This window comes from Crinia signifera, chromosome 1 (assembly GCF_055691185.1).
Source record: "Crinia signifera chromosome 1, ASM5569118v1, whole genome shotgun sequence".
In the NCBI taxonomy this organism is placed as follows: Eukaryota; Metazoa; Chordata; class Amphibia; order Anura; family Myobatrachidae; genus Crinia; species Crinia signifera.
Genome location: NC_139217.1, coordinates 340,662,333 through 340,680,313, shown reverse-complemented (window position 1 = coordinate 340,680,313; position 17,981 = coordinate 340,662,333). Strand labels below are relative to the sequence as shown.

Here is a 17,981-nt window from a genome sequence, read left to right as displayed (position 1 = left end):
TATGAAAAGGTCGTAGGACGCGTACCACCGCCCCTCGCGGGCTTGCTGCGATCGCCACGCTTCGGGTTGGCGTTGATAGTGGGGGTGGTACAGTGTGAAAAATTACAATTGGGGTGCATTTTACATGATTTCAACTCATGTCCATAATTTCTGTGAAAAATTACATCGCATCGCATCTTGATGCCAATTAGCCGGAGGGGATGATGTGCGCCGCCGCCGCTGCTGTACCTCCCCCCGCAGCCGTGAAGTTCCTGCGGCGAATGGACAGTCAGTGGCAGGGGTCCCTCCAGCGCATGGGAACTAGTACTACAGTAGTTCCCATGCGCCGGAGGGACCCTCGATGCTTACTGTCCATTCGCCGGAGGAACTTCGCGTCTGCGGGGGGAGGTACAGCAGCAGCGACGGCGACGCACATTATCCCCTCTGGTTCTGACCTCAGGCTGACCGGTACCCCCCCTCCCCTCAGCAGCCGCAGGGACCCCCCTCCTCCCACAGCACCTGGGGACAGCTTCCCCAGCGCTGCAGGCTGTGGACCCGCTGCGGGTGCCTGGACCCGCAGCGGGACCATTTACACCGGCCTTTACACGGGTCCTACCCAGGTCAGGGCCTGGGTAGAGGACCCGTGTAAATGGGCACGGATATACCCCATTTACACCGCCGATGATCCAGGTCTGACCCGCTGCTGACCCAGATTTTTCGGCGGTGTAAAAGGGGTATTAATAGTTAGGAGCTGATTGGCTGGTGTGTTATCACCTTCCACAGTATCACATCATCAGGGTTTTTACCGCATTTTCATATGCAGCAAAGCCCCACAACTGGGGCTTCGCTGCGGGGAGTCACGCCAGTTCTAGCTGGCGTAACCTAATAGAAGCCTATGGGCTTCCCCAATCACGCCCCCCAACCTGTTTCCGGGCAGCCTCCTGCTGTGCTGCCAAGACTAGTGACCTCCTCCTCCCTGCACCTCTTCTGGGTGCAGGCTAGGAGGAGGAGGCCGGCAGCAGCAGCTGGGTAAGGGTCCAGGGAGGAGTGTGGATCAGTTGGTCACCAGCAGGTTGTTAGTCATTCATTAGGTCGACATGCCTTTAGTTCGACATGTGTCTAGATCAACATGCTGGAAGGTCGACATGAGTCTAGGTCGACATAGGTTAGGTTGACAGGGTCATTAGGTCGACATGGGTTAGGTCAAAAGTCAAAAGGTTGACATGGGGTTTTTCACAGGTTTTTTTACCCAAAAGTCGAAACAGTCGACATGGACAAGGTTAAACTGCACTCGCCACGCTTCGGGCTCAGTGCCTTGCTACGCTCGGCACACTGTTTTATTCTCCCGCCACGCCCTAGTGGATGGTAGGGCATGAAATACCGCCTGTCGGCACATGTTGGCTCAAAAAACAGCCCCCCATGTCGACCTTTTGACTGTCAACCTAACCCATGTCGACCTCATGACCCTGTCAACCTAACCCATGTTGACCTAGACTAATGTCGACCTTCCTGCATGTCGACCTAGACACATTTTGACCTAATGACTGTCTAACAACTTGCTGGTGAACCAATGACTGTATCCCCCATGGAGGGAGGAGGGACCCACTGCACATCGCCGGCCACAACACAAAGGACAGCTCTTAATGCAAGAGCTGTCCTTTGCAATAATTATCGCATATGCGACAATTATTTCTGCAGTAGCCGGCGATGTGTGGCGGAGAAGGCCCGCGGATGTTAGTGAATCCCGCCCAAAGTGATATACCTACAGCTATATACTGGAGTTCAGAATTAGGACGAGATGCACTAAACAGAAAATGCGGTGAAACCCCTGTTTTCGGGGGTTTTACCACATTTTCATCTGCAGTAAAACCCCACCACCGGGGTTTCGCTGCGGGGCGTTATGCCAGCTCTACCTGGCGTAACCCCAATGAAGCCTAATGGCTTCCCTTTCGCATCCCCGCACACCCCCCTGCCGATCTGCGCTGCCCCCCCTCACCGATGTCCTGGCAGCCTCCTGCAGTGACCCCCTCCCTGCACCTCTTTCGGCTGCAGGGAGGAGGAGGAGGAGGAGGCAGAGCCCAGCAACCCCTGCATCCATCTGAGCAGGGAGCTGCCGGGCAGGAAAAGGGGGAGACGTTGGGGACCGCGCACACGTTGCCGGGCACATCGCAAAGGGCAGCTCTTAACGCAAGAGCTGTCCTTTGCAATAATTATGGCATATGTTAGTGTATATGTGATAATTATCTTTGCGGTAGCTGGCGATGTATGGAGAGGGGCCTCGGATTTTATGGCATCCCGCCCTTATTGTGAACTAACAGGGGTTGAAAAATAAAGTAGAAATGGCTATATCCATTCATTTTTTACACATTAGGAATATTCTTACATTTTCTGACAATTTATATGGTGAAAACATGTAAATACTAATATATTTTTTAGGCGGATATTACTATAGCGAGTATGTTAATATATTATGTCAGTTTAAGACTAAAACCAAACTTTGACAACTTGGCTAGCTACTGTTGTAGAACTATTATCTCAGCATGCCTAGGGTGTAGTCGGTTGGAACACCCTAGGCTGACAGCCTAGCTTCCATTACACTTTCAGTGACTGAATCCATCATTTAATACAACACCTGCAGGATGCTGAGGGCAGCTGGAGGTATACAGTCTTGTCTGTGTGTGAGGCAGACTACTGTACATATAGGCGTTATTTTGGGTTTTGGGAGTGAATGTTTTTGTTACGGGGGAGGAGGAGGGGTGGAGAATACTGCTTAGCACTGTGTGGAGAAGGAGGGTCCGTCTGTCTTTCTCAATTCAACTTTTCCATCTACACAAGGACAGTCCCAGGCGCCGGGGCTCAGGATGAATGAGAAGAATGTTTCACAGTTGTCCAGCTCTTTCCTGCCACTGTAACTCTCCTGGCGGACTCAGGTCTGGATATGAGAAATAGGTGGCCGTATTCTACTACAGGGCTAATCAGATATTCTATTCGACTCCTGGGTTCCTTCTACTCAGTGTGTGTATGACTCCCTGCTGCACACAGGAGCCGGGCGTACTACCTGCAGCTGCTATTGCTCCGTCTCCTGTACTGCTGCTGCTGCTGCTGCATCATCATCCACTGCCCAAAGTTCTCCACTTGATCCGCTGCCCAGGGTTCTAATCTCCACCTGATCCACTGCCCAGGGTTCTTCACTTGATCCGCTGCCCAGGGTTCTAATCTCCACCTGATCCATTGCCCAGGGTTCTTCACTTGATCCGCTGCCCGGGTTTCTCCACCGGATCCGCTGCCCGGGTTTCTCCACCTGATTCCCTGCCCAGGGTTCTCCACCTGATCCACTGCCTAGCGTTCTTCACCGGATCTGCTCCCCGGATTTCTCCACCTGATTCCCTGCCCAGGGTTCTCCACCTGATCCACTGCCCAGGGTTCTTCACCGGATCTGCTCCCCTGATTTCTCCGCCTGATTCCCTGCACATGATTCTCCACCTCTTCAATCCATTGTCCAGGATTTGTTGACGTTAGTCTAGTGATCTTCCGCAGCCTCACCGTTCCAGGTATGTCCTATAATATATAGGCTATAACTGGCTGCTCTATGGTCCCGGCACTAGAAGATTATACAACACCTCGTGCATAGTACAGTTACTGCGTTCTAGTCCCGCTGTTCTGTTTCATAATGAGAATATTATTCATGTGATGGTTTGCAATACTTGGATTTGATTTATGTACCATGAATACTAAGGATACTGTCATTGGGTCAACAGCATAATGGTCGACATGCAGGAATGTCGACATACCATAAGATCGCCATGGATTAGGTCGACAGGGTCATTAGGGCGACATGGTTTTTTTTGAGCCAACAGGCGGTATTTCATGCCCTACCATCCACTAGGGCGTGGCGGGAGAATACAATAGTGTGCCGAGCGTAGCGAGCCATGCGATGGGACGTGGTGCTACATTTGACGTTGTTGACGTTCCAGTTTAATTTAAAAAAAATTGACTTTTTCAATGTCGACCTTACCCATGTTAACCTAAAAAAATATTGACTTTTTCAATGTCGATCTTACCCATGTTGACCTAATGACCTTGTCGACCTTCCTGCATGTCGACCTAATGGTGTCGACCTAATGCTTGTCGACCATAATGGTGGTGACCTAATGATCCATACCCTGATACTACTGGTTATATGTGTGCAATGTGAATCACGTTTGTGGCATTGCTGCATGCTGTATATGTAGAGTGGGTGAAGGGGACCTTTAGTGCACTGGGTAAAAAGTTCTTTGATATACAAAGAATTCCAGCAAGGTTTCCTTAAATATCAAAATTAATTTTATTTCATATAAACATAGACAAAAAGGTTGCACATACAAAAATGTACACAGTAGAAATGAATAACAGCAAATCCCTCCTTACCCAGCTAAAAAGGTGGAGCCAGGATGGTAAAGACAGAGGGTGAGATTTAATAGGATGAGAGATTCAGAAAGTGAGAGATTTTGTGAGAAATCTCCAGTTTTTTTAAAGCGGCAATCATTTACACTGCAAAATAAAACTGGTTTTGCAGTGTAAATGATTGCCGCTTTAAAAAACCTGGAGATTTCTTACCAAATCTCTCACTTTCTGAATATCTCATCCTATTAAATCTCACCCAGTGTGTTCCAAAAATGGGCTCACCCTGTCGGCTCCACAGATTTTGGCTGGGCAGAGGTCCTCCTTGGTAATCTGCAATCCTTTGGGGGCAGGATTGCAGATTACCAAGGAGGACCTCTACCCAGCCAAAATCTGTGGAACACTCTGCCCCAGGGCATCCTGTCCTCTGTGTGTCAGCAATTGCTGCACCACCCTATTTGAATTAACCCCTTGTGCTTAAACATGGATAATACTAAAATCTTGCTAAAAGTAAAGCGTTGACTGGCAATCACTGATCTATCGTGCCAAATAATGACTTACTATCCCAAGACAAAGCCACCGATTACATGTTGACATTGTTGCATGAACAATGCACCCTGCTAGTATTTAATTATTCATTGAAGTTGGTATTATTGAATGATTGCCAATTTAGATGAATTGTTTCAATCCTTAGTTTTAAACATTTAAAAATAGCAACGTGAATTAAATGTGCTATTCATAGTTAATACAATGTCCTCTTGGACACAGACGTTACATTGAAAAAAAATAAAAAAAGATAAACTAGCAGTAAATATACCGGATGGGCCAAAGTTGGTGGTAGGCTGATCGTCTACCATTCAGTGGTTGCACATACAGGCTGTGTAGACAATCATGACCTTTAACATGTCCATTACTGGAAGGTAGTAACAGGTTTACCATGTATGTGCTATATATGTAACATTGAATGCAACTGAGAGTGCTCGGATCTTTCTGTATGTAAAGCATGTCTGTACCGCAGTCATTCATCGAATTGGATGTCCAGCAAAGACCCATCTCTATCTCTGAAATTTGCATATAAAAGTATGTATGTAATACACACATATACATCATTTTTCATTTTAATATTCCATGGCCATTCTGATCAAGTAGGGCCACAAAACATCTCAATACTGATGCTGACGATTATCAAACTACCGTGCAAGAGCACTGTTCTCAGTGCGCATGCATGGGGCCCCCAATGAGCGAGGCCGGCAGTGTCTTGCCATCGTTGGCCGTTTGCGGGATGATTGACAGTCGCCGTGCCTTTGGAAGCGTAACTATGGCGTTTTCGGGGAGTGCCACAGAAAATGCAGGCATTGCCGGGCTGTTGGGAGTGAAGGCAACCATCATCATCAGCGGCCTACTTCTGCCCATGTTTTTCACAGTGGCGAGTAAGTCTAGACTTATTCGGCGGCTGTGAGCAGGGGGAAATCCATTTGATAGTGAGTGATTACAAATGGATTCCCCCATGTGTGCATGGCTGCGAATGCACTTGCAGCCGTGCACATGGGCGGGATTTCGTGTGGGCTGGCGTTTACCTGGCATGCTTTGGTGGGAACAGCTGCAGACAGGTGGTCTCATAAACTGCATGTTCTATATGCAGAAGGGAACATTTTTGTATAAAATGTGGTGTATATATCCTTTGCAAAGGGTGTGCCTCATACATAAATATAGCTTGTGGGTCTGATCCTAAACTATACATAGACATGCAGTGTATAGAATCACAGGGGAGGTCAGACAGGAGACCGTACAAAATATTTGACAAGACTGTACAAGTTTGTTAGATGTGTTCATGTTTGTCAGACTACTCTTTCTCATTATCCACGCTCTCCTTATGTAGTATATGTGCTTCTTTAATGGTTCTTTAACCATTAGATGATGTTTTTATTACTGTATACTGTAGTTTTCCTGGTAATATTATCCTGTTCAGGTGTTTCGCAAGTCCAGGTGTCAGAATAATCCAATTGTACTACATGTATCTTATTACACACGTGTCAGTTTTCCCATGGATGACTTGGGTCGTGTGTGTTTTCTCTCTGACAGTGTAACCTTTGTAGTGCCTCACCTAGTACTTGTGGTTCGGATGCAAAATACATGGGCCTGACTGTTGTGTTAGGACCTTATTACGAGTGTTATGCTTGGTACACACTAGAACGATTTGGGCTCAGTTCCTCCAATTTTGATGCAATTTAGACTGATTGTATGTAAAAACAACAGCATGTTTTCAATGCGATTCTGATCCGATGCTCTTCCCCGCTGGTCATTTAGAGATTTTACATGCTGCACTAAATATTCGTCATCTACATTGGATTGGGTACATAGTGTACAGGGGCAGTGTAAGGGGGCGGACCGGGCCCACCGACGTCTCTGTTTGGGGAGGTTCCGGGCCGGCAACATTACAAAAGGGGCAGGCCCGGCAGCCGGCGTCAAGAAAAGGGGCGGGCCCGGCCACTGGCTTCACTGAAGGGGGCTGGTCCGGGCAACCTGGAAGGCTCTGCACTGCCGGGGAAGCGCCGGGCATCGCTATCTACAGCGGCGCCGGGCTTCCCCGGTCACACCAGAGGGGATGGAGGCAGGCTGTTTTAGCGGGGCGCTGCCAGAGGGGCAGGGCGCATTTTGCCCTTTAAAAATCAGGCCGCTAAAACAGCCTAGCGGGAACACTAGGTACAGATCGTGAGCAGATAGTTTGCAGATCGTGCGACTGTCGTATAATTTCAAGGAAATCATCACACGATCATGGTAATTCTGGTATGTACCCTACATTAGAATGCTACAAACACCACATTTTGAGTCCTCTACTTTCAGCGTGACCTATTCCACCCAAGGTAATACTACATAGTGCGCCCAAAATAGCTACCTGGCCTGGTACTTTTTATGGGTGGAATACATGATCTGTGGAATTTATTACTCAAAATGACTGCACCAAGTCTGCATTCTGTTTATTGTGCTCTCTAGGTTTTTTGGGTACTCTTTACCTAGAACGGCGCCCATCGAGGTAATCGCGGCCACATTATTGTGCACCCGCGATGCGACCGACGCGATGCATCACGGTCATCTTGTACCGCAAATAACACCCGCGATGCCTCAATCACCGCGATGACTGCGATTTTCGGCCCGATAACCGCGATGAACATCGTGGGCGCCGTTCTAGGTAAAGAGTACCGTTTTTTGTTATAGCTGTAACTTGGAGTCCTGTTGTGGAGAAGTGCTATATAGGGTACTGTTTCCTAGCACGGCGCCCAGGATATTAAGTTGTACGACATCAAATCGCATCGCATGCCATATGCCCTCATGCGATGCGATTTTAAATTGTATAAGCCCCTATATGATTTTTAATTGTATAAGCACCCTAATGGCATATATACGGTGGCGAGCGGACGCGTATTACTTTACATGTATTCCGCATCCCCTCGCCACGCTTCGGGCTCGCTGCGCTTGCCACACTATATAAAATCAACTCCACGCCGACGTGGATAGTGGGGGTATGAAAAGGTCGGAGGATGCGTACCACCACCCCTCGCGGGCTCGCTGCGCTCGCCACGCTTCGGGGTGGCGTTGGGGGTGCCTTTAACATAGTAAGCACCCATTAGCTTATACTATTATCTTATAGTGGGCACATTTAACATTGAAAACACCCATTAGGGTGAGGGTGCTTATACATTTTAAAATCGTATACCATTGTATATGGCATACAATGCGATGGTATACAATTTAAAATTGTATAACATCGGCTGCCATTGCGTAACATCGCATCGCATACCATCGTATGCCTTATGGTCTGCGATGCGATGGGAGCCGTGCTAGGAAACAAGTACCCTATATAGTAATTATTATTATTATTATTATTATTATTATTATGATTCAACTAAAACAATATAAATAGTATAGTTTAACTCAGACAAAGCTTTGTCATTCTTCATTTTAAAACTATTCACTAGCTTGCTTAAGATAAGTACATGAATTTGTACTCTTCTTGTATGGCTTCTCAATAAAAATTGTACTTAAAAATAAAAAATAAAAAAGATAAGTACATAACATATTTGCATTTTGACTCAGTAGGTTTGGTGTTAGGGGGTAATTGGAAAACTATTCATAGGGGTTTATTCAATTCCAGTTGAATCCCTTCACAGATTCAATAGTTTGCCGTTCCTACAGCAATCGACTGCTGAATCCCAGCTTTCCACTCACCGGTTTCCGTCTATTCAATACAAAATTGATTTGACATGCTTCCTGTCAGAAAGGGACCAATCTGCCATATTGTGGGTGGCGCGGATTTGCCTTCACACACTCTTCGCCAGCCTAAAGCATAGTTTGCTGCATGCTCAGTAGCCATTTTGGTAAAGCAATGTGAGTTCTACTGGAGAAGAAGACAGGCCTTTGACCCTATAGGCAAGTATGTATGAATATATGTATTAAAGTTTTATTTTTACAGGCGTGTGTGTGTGTGTATATATATTCTTGGGGTATTGGTTATGTAGTAGACTACAAGTCCCAGCCAGCCCATTAATGCCCCGCATGCTGGGACTTGTAGTTCTCCTGGTCATACCGATTCGTAGACCGGATCTACTGTAATCGGCCTTCTTAGTACTTTTCCCCCGGGGTGAGTCTATCAACATGGTCATTTATGTCAGTGCAAATACACATCCTGTATTGTCACTTATCACAGTAATACAGGATGTGCTTTTGACTATTGCAAAAGCACAAAATTTAAAAAGAAGAATCTATTGCTAGAATTTCAAATCTATGCATGCCTTTAGCCTGTGTATAATTCGGAATGGGTGTCCGGGTGTCGCAGCTGCACTGTGAGTTGACTTAGGGGATTCTTCAGACCTGCTCGCAGACTTTCTCACGGAGGACGTTTATCGATAGACTGTGCATGCGTACGGATTGTAGTGCACATGTGCAACGCCATTCATTGACAAAATATAGCATCTTTTCTGTTCACAAGCCGTTCACAAGTTGACGGAAAGCTGGCATTTGGGGGGGGGGGGGGCGAGTAACTGTTTTCTGGGAGTGTCAGTAAAACAGAATATCATTAAAAGTTATATTTTATAGATCATCATCTGACTTTCATGATTACTTAGCTTTTCTTGTTGCGAAGTTAAAAACGTGGGCATGCCCAGGCATTTTCAGGAGGGTGTGTGTGACATCCGATCTGGTCTCGATTAGCCTGTCTCTGTCACACAGGCACAGTAGGTTCTAGGTTACGCACAGACTGCACACACTGGGAAAATCATTTGATGGTGAATGAGGTTTGAATGGATTTGCACTTGTTTTCGCAAGTTGTTTGCAAGCTGGCAAAGGGCGTGCAATCACTCTGGTGAGGCAGCAGCTATCTGCAAGGCTCTGCAATTTCGCAAAGCAGTGATAAGGTCTGAATAATTCACTTTGGGCGGGATGTATTAATATACATCGCCGCCCTTCGCCTGGCAGCCGCCGCAATGCTGCCGCATATGTACTAACATATACGGCCAGCATCGGGTTGCGGTGACTGAGACCCCCGCGATACCTTTGATCTGGTCTGCGGGGGTCTCCGTCACATCCCGGCGGCTGCCAGTGTCCCCCTGCGTCTCCTCCTCCCCCCTGCGGCCGGATGTCCTCCCGGCTGTGACACCTGCTGGGGGAGGAGGAGATCAGGAGGACGGGAGGGGGGGGAGCGCGCGGACGTCAGGCGGCGATAGAAGTCCATAGGCTTCTATAGGGTATCCCACCCTCTGGGTGGCGATACCCTGCCAGGCGAAAACGGGGCGGACGGGTAATGGTAAATAGGAAAATGCGGTAAAACCCCCGTTTTTACCGCATTTTCCCTTTAGTACATCCCGCCCTTAATCCCATCTTCATTTGTGTTATTTGACAAGGTTCAAAAATCTCTGTATATTATCCTATATAGTGCAAGGCTAACACTGCTTCTCGCCTATATGGGGGTATTCAAGTGTTTTGCAAGCCAGCAGGCCACTAGAGGGAAATCAGCAGAGCAGTTTAAGTGTTGCACAGTTCGGGTGCACACAGCCGCCGAAGCTGACAATACTGTTATGTTGCTTTGTCACTTTGAAGGGCTGGTAACTAGTTGCTTGATAAGTTGCCATCACGCATTGCAGCCACAGCTGGCTAGGGAAGCTTTGTTATTAAGAGAAAACTAAAGACTGGGCGATTTTGAGCTGAAAGCAGCTCACTTTGGGTGTTCTAAACTGCTTTAAGCTCAACACCGCCCAATGTGTATGCCCCGGTGATGAGCGCTAATGCCCGCTTCCGCATCATCGTTGGCCGCTGCCGCCGTTCATCAGATGAGCGACAGGGATGATGGCTTTCCAAAATGTCCTGCTGTGGAAAGCTTTACCCCCCCCCCCCCTTGTGAAAATCGCTGGCCGGGGGACGGGGGACGGGAATCGCTAAGTGTGTATGCTCTGTAAAGCTGGACATAACTTGTGATGGATTGCATTCAACCCCTGTTCCCCGCCCAGGCCCGCCAAGCTCGGACCTGCATGCCGATCTGACCACCGACTCATGTCCGATGCGCACTTTTGCATGTTTATTTATTTTAATATACCCTTTGGACTATTCCTGTTTAGAATTCCTAGACAGAGAATGCACATCTTTTCCTTATGCCTGAAAAATCCATGCTATACACTAATATCCCTGTCGGATCGTATTGCTGGGTCGGACCTGGGATTTTGATCCCGGGTTTGGCTCGGGTCTGATAATACAGAGGGCGAAACGAGTTTAACCCGGGGTGGAATTGCTGGGTTGGTCGACCTGGGTTATAAGCTTAGGTGCTTTCACGTCCACTTACCCAGGTCTGAGGTGCAGTGTGAAAGGGGTCCAAGTGGTCCAAGCCATAGCTAATAGCAAATATTGTGGTCTCATGGAGTAAAAAGTAATGCCGAGGAGAATGTTCTGATGGGGAAACTAAAGTGAAAACTTGAGGTTGTAAGCAAAGCAGTTACCTGTTACATTGACGTGGAAGACTAAGCCATAACCAGTATTAGGAGCTATTTACAATACTGAGGTTTGAGGCACAAAGTAAAGTCAGCATTGTAATGGATTTTAGTCTACACCCTTTGGAGGAAGTGAATACAGTCAGCAAAACCCACAAATAGTGAAATGAAACAAGAAATGGGCAACATAACTCACCCTGCTGCAATACTTTGTCTGTCAAAGGCAAACTCATGCTTCTTAAAGCAACATTGCAACGTGCAGGTGCCATGATAAAATGTGTTGCTTACAGCTAGTGCTAGTTTACTACTTTAAACATTTTCTGCATATGGGTATAAATATGAATATTAACATAAATAATTAAGTCCTCACCAGAGCTATTTTTGGATACAACTAGGGTGTATTCTGAAGCCATGTAATGTTTGCCTCACCTCAGCAATTGGGTAATAGGTAGTTGTCATTTCACTATTTTGGTGTGGTGCAAAGCCTATAGTTTTCATCCGGTGTCTCCTTTAAAAATGTGTGCACACTTTTTTTTTTTTAACCCCTTCAGTGGTTTTTTTTTATTTAGGGAGCACACCCCACTGGGCGAGTTTTTTTAGGGGGAGCGCTCCCTAAAAAAACCCACCACGCTGTCTCCCAGGGCTGGGCAGTGCCGCTGAGCACTATGTCAGCCGCTGCCCGGCCCTGCCTCTGGCAACCTGGCGTGTCAGAACCCGGCGCCACAGGCTGTAACAGGAGGGAGCCAGGTAGCGCTGAAGCTAGTGGAGTTCAGTGATCAACTCAGCAGCGCTTCCCAGTGCTAAACAGTGGCAATACCGCAAATTTTTCCGGGCTTGCCAGTCTCGGCACTGAAGCATAGCCCGGAAAATTCTCGGGATTTCCACTGAAGGGGTTAAACAATATTGCACATTTTGGACCTTCTGAGCGATACTGTTTAAAATATTGTCCAGTGTGCATGATATGAACAACGAATGATGACTCCCCACCCCCCTATTGTCAAACCCATGTATGCTCATTGAGGGGAACCAAGGAATGTCACTGAACGATCCTTAACAATATCTTTCAGTGTGTATGCGCTATATTGTTCGCCTGGCGGCACCTCTGATATCGTTGACTATATTGGTAGTACCACAAATCGCTTATTATGCACGCATTTAAAGATGCTGGCATAGACTATGTAGATATACATGGTGCAAATGCTACTAGTACAGTGCTGGATGCTTCGTATGATACCTCTGACATTTGGATGCAAATGTCCAAGCATATTTGTTTGAAACCCCTACAATCATTTCTGTCCTATATTAAGCTGGGGAGTATGCATGATGATGCCAACAGACTCCTCACTGCTTCAAAATCCTCCCACACGTACCCTCAGATCCCACATTTCTCCACTCAAATTCCACTAAAGCCCCATAAACACTTGGCGATCCCTGATGACGATATTGGCAACGGTGGGGACCGGGTATCCACAAGTGTATACATACTTGTCTAGACTGGCAGGGAAGGGAGCGCTGGGGGCAGTGCTGGCCATTCTACAGCTGCAGCATGGCCATGGTTGATGAGGAACTTCCTCATTAATGGAAATAGCGGCGGGGGATAGAATACCCCCTTAGACTCTACCCACTCCATATACAACACACAAAGGTTGCTAGCATCACACTGCGAAGGTGCAGCACTCCATAGCAAGCCATGGCATTCATATCATGAACCAGGAGACAGCTCAGAGCAACTCATAACCATATAGCACACTCCCAAGCACGCAAGCCATACTAGATTAACATGTTTATTCTTTGCCATCCCTTGCTATTGCATTTGTGGTACTTAACTACAAATGGCACATAAGTAAATACATTACAGTTGAGCAAAGAAGCTCTTCACACATTCATAAAAAAATATGCCTATACGGCTCTAACATCTACCAGTTTAAAATGGTGAAATCCAGCAATAGGTGCCAGAAGTCTATAATGTTTAGTTAATTATGACCACACAGCATACTGTATATATTACTCCACCTCTGAGGTGAAGTAACGCCAAGTGACCACTAGAGGCCACTCAGACCAAATTACTCCTTAATTGAAAGTGAAAGCAAAATAATCTTGTTTCTTTCAAACTTACTGGATATGGAGAGAGGGAGCTGTGAAGACCGAGATTAGGGGTAGGAGAAGATAGGGCATACTTGCCTACCCTCCCGGAATGGCTGGGAGTCTCCCGAAAATCGGGTCCCCCTCCTGGCCCCCTGGGAAGTTGGGCAAGGCTCCCGCATTCCATCCTGGAGCTGGGGAAAGAAGTGCCGTAAATCGTGGGTCCAGGGGAGGAGGGGCCCTACTCGCGGACCCGGGAATCGCAGCGTTTGTGTTGATTGGGAGCGGGGCTTTGATACGGCAGCCTTGTCCCCGCCCCCCGACCTGCACATTTTGTTGCCCTCTCCGGGCTTTTCCCGGAGAGGGACATTGAAAAGTCAGCAAGTATGAGATAGGGACTAAGCTGTCATTTCGATGGGCTTTTAACTAGTTTGTAATATTCATGTTTGTGCTTATATTGTTTCTTAAGTCCGAATGAGTTCACAAAAAAAATATTGGTAGAATATTTAGGGATTCTATTTGCTGTATGTTTATTTATACCTTGCGGTATCCATTTGGTGGAGAACCGTGTATTTACAGCATGAGGAATATGAAAACCGATAAGGTAAAGCAATAGCACTGTAAGCAAAGTACAGTTTTAATTACGGTTAGCCATTTGTTGCTGACTGACAGACCATGACCTGTCAACTTACAACCATTAACTGGTTAATGGAATAAGTTCATCTCCTTTTTCTGCCAGTGGGTTGTCTTTTTTTTCTTTCTGTATGGTGCTTATAATCTCCTGGTATGAATTACACATACAGATTGTTACCGGAGCTATGGTGATCAGGTCGCATTGGGGTATATATCCTGTAATTGTATAGTATGTGAGGGAGTGACTGAAATATTGTGTCCGCAATATATTTTCTTCCCATCAAGGAAGAAAACTGCAACAAAAGGTCAGCTACGCAAAGAGAATTATATGTGTTTGGTATTACGAAATACACTATGGTTCAAAAGTAAGTAACTTTATGTTTGGAACCAACCATGTTGCCATGCAAGGGGGATCAAATACATTTGTATATATATTTTTATGTGCTTGGTAAATACTGGCTGCTTTTAACGCACAAATACTGGGTGCCTTTACTTTTTACACTTCAATTATTTCTCTTTGCACATGCTTAATTTGCCCCATCTGCAGGGCAACATGTTTTTGCCTAATTGCATGCTGTTTTTGCTTTGCTTTACTTGCAAAAAAGAATCAGGCCCTATTTTCACACATGTGGTTAGGTGACAAAATTTAAAAATACTGGGTGAGATTTAATAGGATGAGATATTCAGAAAGTGAGAGATTTGGGAAGAAATCTCCAGTTTTTTTAAAGCAGCAATCATTTACACTGCAAAATCAAACTGGTTTTGCAGTGTAAATGATTGCCACTTTAAAAAAAACTGGAGATTTCTTACCAAATCTCTCACTTTTTGAATCTCTCCTCCTATTAAATTTCACCCACTGACTCTAAGGTGGGTATTAAATCCCCCGCCGCTATTTCTGACAGGGGAAATAGTGGCGGGTGCCTTTTAAATGCTGTCTTTCCTGACAGCCTTGAACAGGCATCTCGGAAGAACGGACTAGACTTTAGAAGCAGTTGGGCCCATTCTGACAAGAACGGCCATGGATTGTCGTGCTCCTGGCCGTATCTCATGGCTACACCCACTTTTTGGGCGTTCGGCAGGCGGGACATTGAATCCCACCTGCTGAGATGTAGTCGAGCTTGCCGAGAACAGTCACGACTGTTGGGTCAGTCCTACAATTGTGACACGGGATTGAATACCGCCCTAAACCTGAAAACCTTCCGAACGGAACATCCCGATGCCTATCGCGTCAATGCTCATAGCATATGTACTTACATATGCAAAGGGCAGCTCTCCCAATAAAAGCTGCCCTTTGTGATCTCTGCTGCAGCCTGGACTTCCTCTTTTCTTACAGGGAAGTCCTTCTGTGCATGCACAGAGAAGCTGCTGGCTACGGGGTTTGTTGGGAGGGACCCGTGTCAGATCCCTCACACAGCAGCTCTGCGAAGAGAAGCCAATAGGCTGCTATGGGGATATGCCAGCTAGGGCTGGTATTAGGGTGACTAACCATCCCGGTTTGCCCAGGACTGTCCCGGTTTTGACTCGTAAATCCCGCATCCCGGCCAAACCCATCCCGGGACGCAGAAAGTCCCGGTTTTAAGTAACTCAAAATGTTGGTGGATTCAGGCATGGCAAATAGAACATTTGTCAACTCTGGAGATATTAGGCAGCGCTGCATTTTGATCTGGTGACTCTCCCGGAAGAGCTTGTTCTCGTTGGCGGGAAGATGCCCGTGATATTCGCTCTACCGACTTCCGCAGCAAGTCGCGCTCCCGCACGCCAACTCTCCCGGTGATCACAGAAGAACGCAGCTAGGCCGCCCCGGCAGTTCATGTCACAATATTCTGTCCCTTCTGTCCACGACTTCACCCTTCACGCTTACATTATTAGAGGCTGGCAGGTACGCAACTAACGCCAGTATTTACGAAAGGTCAGTTGTTGATACTGCTCTCTTCTGGTAAGCCTTTTATTCTGAATTAATTCATTACAATAACTTGTTTCTTTCGCACTGTCTTTTCCTAAACAATGCAGATGCACTGATAAGAAGCAATGAAGTATTGAAATAATTGAGGGTGCGCCTGTAGTCTGTAGACCTGCTGTGCACTGGTGTTGGCAACACCATGTTGGATTTGCATGATGGAACACATAAACTGAATGCAAATAGACTATCTTCTTCATAGCGTGTTTCTTTAAATTTCATGTTTTTCACTTTTGCTGTTTCTCACACTGAAGTGACTGGACACTGTTCATATTTGTGTTAGGCCTACTTGATTCGTTGAACATTGTCAGTTTAAATTGGGCCATGTCAGATAGTGAAAGTGATCATGATAGTTGCAACAGCAATGGCAGCAAAACCCATACACTGCCAAACAAGTTTAAAAGATGAAACGTTTGTGTTACTTTAACAACAAATGGAAAGATACCTACAGGTGGATCAGAGAAGTGGACAACAAAAACAAAGCATACTGTATAATATGCAGAAAATAATTTGGAAATGGGCATGGTGGAGAAGGTGATGTGAAAGCACATATGCACACTGAATTGCATGAGACAAACAAGTGCATCTAAATCAATTACAAGTTTTTTTGGTTCTCAAAAAGATGATAATGCTCAGTTCAAAATAGCAGCTGCTGAATTAACCTGGGCATACCATACAAATCGACAGGCACTATCATATTGCTCTTTTCATTGCTCCATAAAATTAAGTAAAGTTACATTTCCAGATTCTGATGTTGTGACAAAAATGTCTTGTGGGCGAACAAAAGGGGAAACTTTGATAACTGATGTATCAGCCCCTTATAGTGTAGAGCTGATTTTTGCAGATGTGGCAAATGATTATGCTTTCTATAGTGTATCAAGTGATGCATCAAATCATGGTAACAAAAAGATGTTTCCTCTGACAGTTAGATATTTTGATTTAAAAAATGGCACTGCCAATCGCCTTCTCAAATATTTTTTTTTTAAAGATTACAATGAAACTGCAGAAAACATAAAACAAAAGACTGTTGATATCTTATGGAAATACAAGCTAAATCTCAGATACCTATCTGCATATTCTGCATGCAGTGCAAATGTAAATTTTGGAAAATGTCATTCAGTGTATCAACTTCTCACTCAAGAAAATGTAAATATTTTAGCAGCTAAATGCCCTGCACACCTTGTGCACAATGCTGCAAAAAAGAGGTGTGATTTGCTTCAGTGTGATGTGGAAGCTTTCATACTAAAAGTGTTTGGTCACTTTTCTGTCTCAGCAAAACGGGCAGAGGCACTGAATGATATTTTAGAGTTTATGGAAATGGACGGTGATAGCCTTCTGAGACATGTACCAACAAGGTGGCTATCTTTATTACCTGCAATAGACAAAATGCTAAAGTGTTGGAATGCTGTCAAATCATATTTTTAAAACCTGGGACCTGAAGAATGTCCTACATTAATTTGGAAATACATTGAGGATGAAACAGGAGAACAAGGGGCCTTATTTTGGTTCACTCTTTCTGACAAAATACTTCTTAGATGGACAAAACCATGTGCACTGCAGGGGGCAGATGTAACATGTGCAGAGAGAATTAGATTTGGGTGAGTAATTTTGTTTCTGTGCAGGGAAAATACAGGCTGCTTTATTTTTACACTTCAATATAGATCTCACTTTGAAGTAAAACCCCACCCAAATCTAAAGGCCCCCATACATTAGGCCGACTTGTCCTAGGGACAAGTCGGACCCAATTTACCTGCGAGCCGCCCGGCAGCTCCCCGGGAGGCTCACATACAATTTGGCACTTGATGTGCAATTTTTTACATGGGATAAATCGCATGCGATTTATCCCATGTTAAAAAAACCCGGGGAGCTGCAGGGCGGTGAGGAGTAGTGGGGGCGGGCAGCGGCAGTAGTGGGGGCGGGCAGCGGCGGCTGCGGTGGTGGGGGCGGGCAGCGGTGGTGGGGGCGGCCAGCGGTGG

The 17,981-nt window shown here is 46.0% G+C and overlaps 1 protein-coding gene across 2 annotated transcripts in view; it reads left to right on the top strand.

Annotated features, from left to right (window-relative positions):
- The first annotated feature begins 2,747 nt into the window (after nucleotides 1-2,747).
- The window catches only part of TRPV4 (transient receptor potential cation channel subfamily V member 4), an 84,902-nt gene continuing 69,668 nt past the window's right edge, over nucleotides 2,748-17,981 (top strand). The window contains exon 1 of one of the 2 annotated variants that reach the window (XM_083146220.1): nucleotides 2,748-3,530. The gene's annotated coding sequence lies outside the window, so the exon portion shown is untranslated. The remainder of the gene's footprint in view (nucleotides 3,531-17,981) is intronic. The other variant, XM_083146212.1, reaches the window with a different exon arrangement.